The sequence below is a fragment of the Drosophila hydei genome, unplaced genomic scaffold (genome assembly GCF_003285905.1).
Source record: "Drosophila hydei strain 15085-1641.00,03,60 unplaced genomic scaffold, DhydRS2 tig00000232-arrow-arrow-pilon, whole genome shotgun sequence".
In the NCBI taxonomy this organism is placed as follows: Eukaryota; Metazoa; Arthropoda; class Insecta; order Diptera; family Drosophilidae; genus Drosophila; species Drosophila hydei.
The window spans coordinates 1,435,109-1,447,157 of NW_022045690.1; positions in this window are offsets into that span (position 1 = coordinate 1,435,109).

Sequence of the window (12,049 nt, forward strand, 5' to 3'; positions counted from 1 at the left end):
CACATGTTTTACTATTATTCCGTGTAGTTCACAAAAAGATAAAGCGTCAATTGGAATTCAGGTTTATTGCTTCAAATACTGAATGAATCGAGGAGTTTAGATAACACGAGTTGCCTTGAATTTTGGCAAACTTCTGCCCCGTCTTCATATGCATACACATACACACATACATACATATGTGTATGTATTCTGACAACTCTCTAATGCCCATTATTGGTGGACTAATAACAAGGGAACTGATATACCCAACTCTACGGCAGTCCATCTCTGCCTTGGATTTTCAGTCTGTTCAGTCATATGGCTGTCTGTTTGTCTTTCTGTCTGTTTGCAAATGCCACAGCAACAAAAGACTTCAGTCTTGAATCATATGCTAAGCCCGCTCATCATTGCTTAAGTTCTATATTTAATCGATAAAAATCGATTTTTAAGCAGCTTGTCTTCGACAGAATCAACGTCAACGTAGAGCTGGCTTAGATCTTTGGGCTTAGGCTTAAGCAGTAAACTAAACGTATATATGCTAGCATGCTAAATGCATAAGTTATATGGTCACCTTATATAGCAAGGCTAAGACTCAACCTGCGAGCCTCAGCCAGCTGCACCTTGACGTTGACTCCAGCGTGAATCTCTTTGCTTTGATCTCTTTGGTACTCTTCGCTTTAATCTAAACACAGCTTTTGTTGGCTCAGCTTCTCATGCAGTTGTCAAACACTAGAAATGTGGCTTGGCACTTTGCAACACTGTTTCAGAAATGTTTATTAGCCAAGGCGCTGTTGCTGCTACTCTTCGACCTTCAAGTAACCACCAAGCAGCTAGCTCTTACCCACAGACCAGCCAGCATTGCTTTCCCTCTCACTCACGCACACTCTCACTGTCCCTCTCTCTCTCTCTCTCACGCTCTCCCCCGTTTGTCGCCTTTGAGTGCTGTGAAGTGTATGCGTTGTAATGTGCGTTAATAAATTTAATTTTAGCCTCTTTCTCTCGGTGTTCCTCGACGCCTCCGCCACTGCTCTCCCTGTCGCCCTCTCTGCCATCTCTGCCATTGAGTTTAAAGTGTCGCCGGAGTCAACACAACTCAACTCGATGCTCGTTTTTATCAGTTTAATGGGCGGGCCGTAATGCAATTTGGGCGACACCCCAGCAGCAGCAGCCGCAGCAGCATCCAACCCCGTTTAAGTTCATGAGCCGCTTAGAGAGAGATATGAGCTCACCCCCTATCCCTACCACCCACCCCCCCCCCCCCTCCCTCTGCTGCTGCTGCTGTTGTGTAAAGCAATTTTGATAAATTTATGTGAAATACGCTTTCATGATAAGCTAATTAAATTCAATCGCTGTAACCAACTGCCAAAAACCAAATGCCTCCGCCCAGCCACGTCACTTGCCGCCATTTACCAATCGCACCAACCCCACTGGCCCACCCCCAACCCGCGCAAGCATATTCCCAATGAGAACATTTGCCAGTCGGGCTGCGCCTATTAAAGCCTCAGAAATTGTTTCCATATCGTTGAATCGGATTGGAAGCCAAAACGGGATTAGATAATGAGCTCAATCAGATAGCGGGGCCAAAGGTTATCAAAATGCTGAAAACCTGATGCGATGGGATGATATTCCCAGATGAATCCAAACCAGAACTAATTCTGGAGCAGACTTGGCATAAAATTAATTTATATAAATATATCAATATATATACATATATATATTTTTTTTTATAATTGTATAAATGTAAAAAAAAATAGATTACCAAATTCTATTCTATTTTGCGAGAAACTCAAAATGCAGTTATCATAATGTAATGAAAATTCGAAATAAAATTGAACTACTCAAAATGAGTGAATATATATATATCATTCAGTTGTTAAGCGAACAGTATTCGAGATATATTTACTTTCAATTAGAAATCTTATCTAATTTTTTAAAATATTAAATTATTTTTTTTTATTCATGCTAAAAATTAGAATAAAATAAATGAATCTTGAAAAATCAGACAAAGATAACTTAAGATTTGAAGTTGCCAAGTTGATGGGGGTACGAAATTGTGAATTTCAAAAATTTAGTTAAATGTTTTTGAATAGTTTACAAAGTGAATCTTCAGAGGAGGAGAACATTATTTTTTTTTTATTAAAATTTTTAACTGACCAACATAAATCCAAAAGCTCCATCTGCCTCCCAAACCTCACTCTTTACCTCTTTTTCATCAGCCAGTTTAATTGTTAAAATATGTTTTTGCAAATACAGCTACATGGGTCATTAAGAACATCATCAATTAATTATAATGGATGTAACTTAAGGGGAGGGGAGAGCGCTGGGTGGTGGGTGGTGGGTGGCTTAAGGTAATACATGTGTCGAACATCCGACTATTGAAATATTTACATAAATACATGCGGCAAAGGCAACACAACAGCATTTGCAACCCATTTGCTGCTGCTCTTTATTTATTTTCACTATTTTTTTTTTTTTTTTGTTTTTTTTTTCCTGTTTGTTTGATGATGTTGCGAATGAATCGAGTGAATCGAACGTAATATTTGCTATTCAATAATATCTAACGAACTGAAATCAATGTTTAATTGCATAAAACATGTGCCATTATGATAATTACAATTAGGGATGACATCATGACAGCAGCCAATATTATAATTGTATTCAATTCTCATTATTTTTAATGAATTACCAGCTAGACCGGAGGGCAACGACTGCCGACTACCCTATACTCAGAGTATAGTGCTGGCTTACTACTAACATGAAACTGGTGTTGTGTAACTGTGAATTAGATATTCTGCTGAAAGTACAGTAGTGTATAGAACATACGTCAACCGAAACCCGTTATGGCTGCTTCCGGTATGCCAACCCTTTGTAGAAATTAACTGTGAATATAATCGAGTTAAACATGCATGTTAAATTACATTATCTTTAGCCAGTTGTTTGGGCTAGATAATGCAATCATCTTGTATTAGCGTTATCTCGAACTTTGCTGGGGTCGTTTGATCTTACGGTTATTTTAGCATAGATAAATGTATTCATAGATTGCTTCACACCATTCCGTGCGTTGACTTTGCCGTGTTCACTTTTCTGTTTGTCTCTTATTTACAACGCAATCAAATTTAACTGTTTAAACAAGCGTTGAAAAGATTTCGATCCAACTCACACATACACACACACACACGCAGGCACACACACATAGACAAGCGCGCACATACTTACGTATGCGGGCTGCAGCAGACAGAGTTGGGAAAATGCAAAACAATTTCAGGCGAATTAGCGTAATTGTCTCGCCGCCGCTGCCACCGCCGCCACCGTTGCTGCTTCTGCTTCTTCGCCGTCAAGACAATGAACATGACGGCGAATAGCGAATGGCAAATGGCGACTGCAGCGTCAATGCCGGCGTCAACAGCAGCAGCGGCAGCAGTTGGAAAAATGTTGAAGGCACAAGCCGTAGCACAAATGGAAGCAGCAGCAGCCAAGCTACTTAATCCTCTAATTTGTGTGTGCTGCTGTTGTCCCCACCATCAAATAATACACACACCCACATAGACAACACACCTCGCAGCCCTCGTTGATGGCAGCACAGGCTTCATTTGTATGCAAAAATGTAAACCAAAAAATCAGCGAGAATGTTAAATCCAACAAAATGCATTTAACACATAAAAATTTGCATAGAAAGTGGCTTTGGTATGTTTGGTATTTTTCTGCCGCCACAGTCACAGTCACACTTAAATCCCGCAGCAGCATAGACAAAGCGTGAGCGAGCGAGCAATGTAGTTGCTCGGTAACCGGTTGGCAGACCGCATGGCATTGAGTGTGAGCGGGAGCGCAAGAGTTGGGCTGCGCTGCTCAAGACAATGATTATACATAGTATACTTAGTGGGGATGTCTCAGCGTAGATTTAATTTTAATTTCACTTTTTCTTTTACTATTATTGTTATTTGCTTTATATGTGTGGTTGCCTCACTCCCTTGCGGCTAATCTGGCTCTTATTTCTGCTAATAGCACACACACACACCACTTGGCTGCTTCTCATTAAGGCGCTGCATTTCAAGACGTTCACCGTTAGGTCTGACTTTTTAGTTCTTTCTTTCTTTTGCGAGCGGCGCCAAAAAAGTTTTCAATTGTTTTGCCATTTCTTATTAAGTTGCATGTTCGCCTTTTATTTCGATCATTGGTTAAGGCCCGTCTGCTCAACCCACCCCACCCTATTAACTACAACTGAAACTCCTCGCGCTCTAGCAATGTTTTTTCGTGTCTTTTTTATGCGTTCGCTTTTATTGTATGTGTGCGTATGTGTTATTTTTTGGGTTTTCGTGTGTGCGTGTGTGTTGTTTTTGCATGTGTTGAGATTCTCATGAAATTTGCATACAAATTGCGTCTGGCGCTGTAGATACAACTGTTGTACAGTAACCAGGGAGATATTGTCCCGAATTCCCATTCGGGCTCAATTCACTCGACCAGTTGCCTCTCGACCAAAGGGTGAAGGTTAACAGCAACTACAGCAGCAACTTCACCAACAACAACAACCACAACGACAACATCATCTGGCAGCTGTCAATTATGTGGGCTTCTATCAATAATCAGAACAGGGCTAGCATCCAAATACGATTTGATCCGCAATCATAAAAGAATTTACTCCCATGTTTATCTGCACACATATCATTATATCACCCTAGCCAGCAATAGTGCCTGAGAGGAGCATGAACGACTAGAAGATACTATTTGCAGCACAGTTAATAATAGAGTTACTCAGTTAGTTAATAAGCAATCTGCTGTCAGTCAAATGGTCAGGTGGTTAGTATCTGTCAATCAGTTAAGGAGCGAGTCAGCTGATTTGTCAGTCAGTCAATCAGTCCATTGGTTAGTTAGTCGTTGTCTGTCAATCAGTTAGCCATTCAATCACTCAATCAGTCAATCAGTCGATCTGCCTGTAAGCTAACAAGTCAGTCTGTGTCAAGCAATCAGTTTGTCAGTCACTCAATCATCGAACGAGATACCTTGTCCATCAATCAGTCAGTCACTTGAATCATTCGCTTTTCAAGCCACTTCCCCGTAATCGAAATGGCAAAGGTAAATATTTTCGTGTATTTTCCGCCAGTTTCCACCGTTTTCCAGCATCGACGTGCAGTGTGCTGCTTCCGCCATAAATAAATAGCACAATTATCATAGGTAAACAACAAATAAATAGAAGAATAGCAGCGCTAATAAAAACAAAAGTCAATTGCGGCGCTTTTTGTGGCGCTTTTGTTTCTTGTGTTTACTTTAGACAGCCCACTCGACAGACAATACTGCCACTGACAAACTGAAGAGCCACCAAGCCGAGCCAACCAACCACCCACAGCCGCCGCCCACTAGTTGTTCTCTTAAGGACTTTGCTACGCAGCCAACTTTAAGTCGAATTGTTACCCGATGAAGTTAAAGTTTCAATTGTTGTTGTTGTTGTTGCTACTGCTGCTGATTGCTTAAAATTCATAATGATAATAATAGTGCGTTCTGCACTAATTGCAGCAGCAGCAACAACAACAGCAACAACAATTGTTCACTTGCACTTGGCATCACTTAAGTCAACTGCAAAAACTTTTGCGCCATTCGCGTCATTCGAGAAAGGCTGCTGAAACGGGCGGGTTGGGCGTCGCTGCTGTTGAGATTGCAATTGGAATAGAAACGGGCAGAAAGCAATGCCCATTCACTCTATCTCTTTCTCTCTCTCTCTCTGTTTTCCTCTTTGTCTCTATCTCTTTCTCTGACTGACTGACTCATTCATTGAAGCATTTTGCCGCTTGCATTCAGGCAAAATTGTTCTACAAAGATACGAGCGCAGACAATGACAACTTCTACACACACCACACATACACACACACACACACACACACACTCTTAATGCACCCAACGCCAAATGCCCACACCCATTTTCCATTCACATTCACATTCACATTGAAGTGCACTTCATTGCCGCTTGTCGTCTGCCCGTTTAGGCGGCTTGGTCCTTGGCTGGCAGGACGAGCTGCCACCTGTCTGCCCCTCCGTCCGTTCGACTGTCTGCCCTCCAGCGCTGCTTAACTTTAACTTGAACTCTAAAATAACAACCCGAGTTGTTTTTGGCTTGTTCAGTTTTCGTATAATTTCCTTGCAGGTATTTTCATAGCTCTCATCGAGGCGCCGGCCCAGCTGCCCCTCCCGCTACCTGCCCCTTCACCAGCCTGTGGCTGTCCTTGTGCCTGTGCAGGTCCTTCACATCCGCGCACTCAATTTCGGCCCCATCCACTAGGCATGTGAGCGGCAGCTAGCTGTAACTGTAACTGTAAGTGACGAAAACAATGGGCTAAAAGGCAAAGCGGACGACGCTTGAGACCGACGGAAAGACGTCGCAAAACAATGCGAAGAGCAGCCTAAATGGCATTCTAGCTAAATAGATAATATCAAATGATACCAACATGTCTGTTACCTACCAAACAATATATAAATGACACAATATGTAACCTCTTTGTAACATACTTTAAGTAGAACAAAACAATAGAGCATTAGTATCTTTTCATATTAGATTAATCATGATATTAAATGCTTAAAGTAGATTAATGACAATGACAATGACAATGACAATGACAATGACAATGACAATGACAATGACAATGATAATGATAATGATAATGACAATGACAATGACAATGACAATGACAATGACAATGACAATGACAATGACAATGACAATGACAATGACAATGACAATGACAATGACAATGACAATGACAATGACAATGACAATGACAATGACAATGACAATGACAATGACAATGACAATGACAATGACAATGACAATGACAATGACAATGACAATGACAATGACAATGACAATGACAATGACAATGACAATGACAATGACAATGACAATGACAATGACAATGACAATGACAATGACAATGCAATGACAATGACAATGACAATGACAATGACAATGACAATGACAATGACAATGACAATGACAATGACATGACAATGACAATGACAATGACAATGACAATGACAATGACAATGACAATGACAATGACAATGACAATGACAATGACAATGACAATGACAATGACAATGACAATGACAATGACAATGACAATGACAATGACAATGACAATGACAATGACAATGACAATGACAATGACAATGACAATGACAATGACAATGACAATGACAATGACAATGACAATGACAATGACAATGACAATGACAATGACAATGACAATGACAATGACAATGACAATGACAATGACAATGACAATGACAATGACAATGACAATGACAATGACAATGACAATGACAATGACAATGACAATGACAATGACAATGACAATGACAATGACAATGACAATGACAATGACAATGACAATGACAATGACAATGACAATGACAATGACAATGACAATGACAATGACAATGACAATGACAATGACAATGACAATGACAATGACAATGACAAGACAATGACAATGACAATGACAATGACAATGACAATGACAATGACAATGACAATGACAATGACAATGACAATGACAATGACAATGACAATGACAATGACAATGACAATGACAATGACAATGACAATGACAATGACAATGACAATGACAATGACAATGACAAATCATGGCGACTTGCTACGCTTAGACCTTTTAGTCAGTTGTTCATTTGACTCAACTGCTTGGTTAACTCTTCAGTGGAGACAAAAGATCAAGAACTTTCAACTGTAAACTCATTCAATGAGTGCATTCATGAGTGCTGCTTGGATGTTGCCCTCCTGTTCTACTTTATTTTGGCTATTAAGTTATCGTCAAGTCTCTGATCTACTTTCTTTTAGCTCTGGCTAACTGTTATGGCTACTTACCATGACTGGCTTTTTTTTTGTTTTTTGTTATTTTTTGTGACCCAAACTCATCCCTATCGGCTGCTGCCCCACTCATACCCACGCCTTATCTGGCATCTAGTGCTCTGGCAAGCAATTTCAATGAAATCAAGCAGAGAACTGCAAATGCTTTGTCCTGCTTGGCATGTCCTCATCGTGGCCCACGCTCTTTGTCCTTGTTGTCGGCAATCTTGTATTTTGCTGCTGCTGCTGCTGCTGCCATTGTTGCCCTGCAGCAACACAAGCATTTCTATCTACTATCGGATAACATTTATATACCCTCTCAGAAAATCCGTTAACCTGTTTTGTAATAACCTATAATATTAAGGAGATTTGTTCTAGGAATTTATCTTGGCTTCCAAGTGAACCGAAGCATATTTAATCATATTTGAACATATCTTTTTAGTGAGTATTTTCTCTTTGTGAATTCACATTTATCAATCAATTTGTGAGCTATTACATCTATCAATCAGCAGCTTGGACAATATTTTAGTTTGCCTCAATCAGCTCTCAGTTTGTCAATCATTTAGTTTGGCTTTTATCAAGCTGAAGCGCATCCATCAATCAAGCAATCATGCAGGCAGTTGAGTTGATGAAGCAAACAGCTTGTTTATCTGTCAGTTATGCAGACGGGTTGTGCAATGAGTCATTCAATCAGTTAGCAAGCTAAGCAATCAATCAGACAATCAGACACTCAGCTTGCTGCTCTGTCACTACTCAGACAAGTTGTTCAATCAGTCAGGCAGTCAGTTAGCTGAGCAGTCAATCAGTAAATTATTCTGGCTGTTATGCATTGTTCAATCAGTCAGTCAAACAGTCAGTCAGTCAGTCAAACAGTCAGTCAGTCGATAAATCGCTTAGTCAATCAGTAAATCAATCACTTCTAAAATTTTACCACATGCACAGGGTAGTTTCAAGCATGTCACCTCTCCCTCTCTCTAGCTCCTTCTCTCTCTCTCTCTCTCTGTCTCTCTCTCTGTCTCTCTCTCTCTCTCTCTCTGTCTCTCTTTCTGTCTCCCCTGCATCTGCATCGGCTCTGCTGCCCAGCAGCTCGCTGTTGTTATTGCAAAGCGCTTAAAACGCTGGAAATTTCCACTATCAACCGGGCCGCAGCCTCGCCTCAGCCACTTTCCACCTGTGTGTGCAGAAGGAAGCTGGGTCTTCTGTTTTTTTCCTCCATCTATCTCTAAACTTATGTTGTCATAATAGCACAAGCATCTCAGGCAGCCACCTACCGCTCCACAGCGCCTTGCCAAAGGCGGAACGTAATAAAAATAACAACTTAACTAAGTAGACAATGTATCCAGCAGTGCGTGTGTGTGTGTGTGTGTGTCTCTCTCTCACTCTCTCTCTCTCTCTTTGCGTATGTGTGTGTGCGCACGTTGTCTTGACAATCATTTGGGCTGTGGTGCAGCAGGCAGCGCTTGTCAAACTGTAAGCAGCTTTTATGCAGCTACAACAACAAGAGCAACAACAGCTGCATTAAAATTTATAGATAAAAGAAAAAATTGACTTCGCAACGAAACAAGAAGAAGAAGAAAAAATATATGTAGATCGTTAAGCTGTGCATTCAGCGTTTGCTGCTGGGCTTTAAGTTACACTTTTTATTTAAGATGAAAAATCTGCGGGGCAGGCGAGGCAGGCAGCGAGGTGCACAGGAGACAACATCAGCTTTTGATGAGTCGTCGCACCTTTTGCATTTTTATTGTGGTCGTCGTTGCCGTTGCCGTTGCCAATGGCTTTGCCATTTCAGCAAAATGATAATCCAAGTGGCAACCAGGAGCTGATGCTGATGCTTGGAGCTGGCCAAGTGCTTAATCCTTGTGCGGAAATAACGTTACGCAGCAAAGTCCAGTTCGAGTTTTGAGTCCTATGTTAGCTGCGGCTGCTGCTGCTGCTGCTGCTGCTGCTGCTGCGGCTGCTTGTTGCTGTTTAGTTAACTCAATAAATGGAAACACACACACACTTATATATAGAGAGTGTGTGTGTGCGGGGTACATAATATAATCTTTTCTGTGGGCACTTGGTTTGTTACCAGCTCGTTTGCGTTTCTGTGGTCGGTTGTTGAGTCTGGGTGGGTCCGGGTCCGGGTCCGGGTGGTTCGGTCTGGTGCTTAGGAATTGTGCTGACATTTGCGAAAATTTTCTCATGCGCATTTGCTTGTTTACGTTATATCTCATTGTTGCTGTTGCTAGAGCTGCTGCTGCTGCGGCTGCTGCTGCGGCTGCTGCTTGTTGACAATTATACAAAAACTGTTAGCATTTACCACAAACATACGGCCAGTGTAAGCCTCGAGTAGTGGCGTAGCTGAAGGGAGGACAATGGCGACAGTTTCATGTCAACAATTTTTGGAGCAACTAAATGGACAACAGTCAGCACTTTTCGCTCGTAAAACTGGGCAGACTCTGTGTGTGAGGGAGAGACTTATCAGTAGCCAAAGCCAGAGCCCTAGCCATAGCCATAGCCATAGCCATAGCCATAGCTAGAGCCAGCGCCGGAGCCTAGAGCCATTGCCAAGCTCCTGCTCCAGCTCCAGTTCCAATTCCAATTCCATTGCAGAGTCTCTCACACAATCCAATGCCTTCAGCGAGTGTCCATTAAAACGTTAAAAGCTTCTTGAAAAACGCATAAAAACTATTCGCCGCTACTGCCACTGCCGCAGCGTCCGCTTAGCTGCTTTGTTGTGGGTGCTTGGGTGTCAGGCTTTCATCACGACAGCAGAGCAGGGCAGAGCAGAGGAACCGCAGAGCATTCGTTCCAGCTATTACTTTTTGGTAAGAGCGCATCATTAAAAGTTGAAAAATCAGCTGGCTGTGTGAAAGGATTTGCGCTCGAGCTCGAGGTGTTGGGAGAGCAACACAAGAAAGAAACAAACGAAAAATCAACTAAAGACAACAAACAAAGTATTGGCAACAGCCACAAACTGTGTAATTCAGTTAACGCGTTGCCGCCCGAAACTCGGAACATGAACTTAAAGCCAAAGAGTTACCAACTTGAGCGAAACTTTCCTAAGACATAATATTCAAATAATGAAGGCGAGAAATGCGCTGATTGATTGAGATTAGATTAACCAAAGATCAGAGTGTCTAAGAAGGGAAAAATATCATGGGAAATTCATTGGAAGCGAAGCTTATTAGAAAGCAGAGAAGTCCAGCTCTTTGCTTTCTTCTAATGAGCTTTATAGATTATATTATTTTTTATCACCAGCAAAGATCGATACTGAATAGAATGTTAAGCACAGATCTTAAGTACTTGGTTAACTCTTTAATATTCAAACAAACGACATGACGAAGCTCAGGATATATTTTAGCGGAAAAGCATTCCTGACATGTGCTAAGAAGTGGAACGTCCATGCTGATGAATTGTGAATGTAAACTCTGTGAGCAACTGCCCTGGGATCAGCTGTAATAGAAGAGTGTAGTCAGCATGCACATACCCTGGAGTTATGCTTGGCAAAAGCCTCAGCTTTAATAGACACATCTCTATACAAGAAGACCAGAACTGAATATGCAAAAGCATCCCAGCTCCTATAGGCAAGAGTTCTGAGCCAGGAATATCTGTTTCGAAACTGCCTATCTAGACGTCTAGGAGAACACTCAGACGACTTCAGCCTCAAGATCTGCCTAAACGGCGTCTGATCTCAAATAAATGAAATATCTCCTTAAGATTTCCCTCTAGCTAGAGCCTATATATTCCTGGTTTCCTATGGTATTTAAATCTTGGATTGTTAATCGATTTCTGTTCAGCTTAAGTTGGTTAAGTAAATGTCCTTCTTGCATTTTTGTTAGCGTTCGACTAGAAGATACCCGCACCTTGTGCCTTAGGAGTGCAGTTTGCGACGAATATGAAAGGCAATGGAAGACGTCGCCAATAGCTTTACCTTGGGGAGCATCTAGAAGCCAAAGTGGCTTTAAAGGATGTTTGCCTTGAAACTGTTTAAAACTTCGCCCCTAGCCCGTGGGCGCCTCTCGGCCAGCCAGAGCCAGGGTCTGCTCATCAATGTGGCTGTAGGAACGAAAATAGTTGCCGCACGCCAAGTAAACAAAATAATTTATCATTTTGCTGGGCGGAACGCGGCGAAATAGCAGCAAAATGCAGACAGAATCAGAACTGGCTAAAAGTAATTCCGAAGATGGGCAAACGATTGGCCACGCCCCCAGCCGCATGTGCTACAAAAAGCTG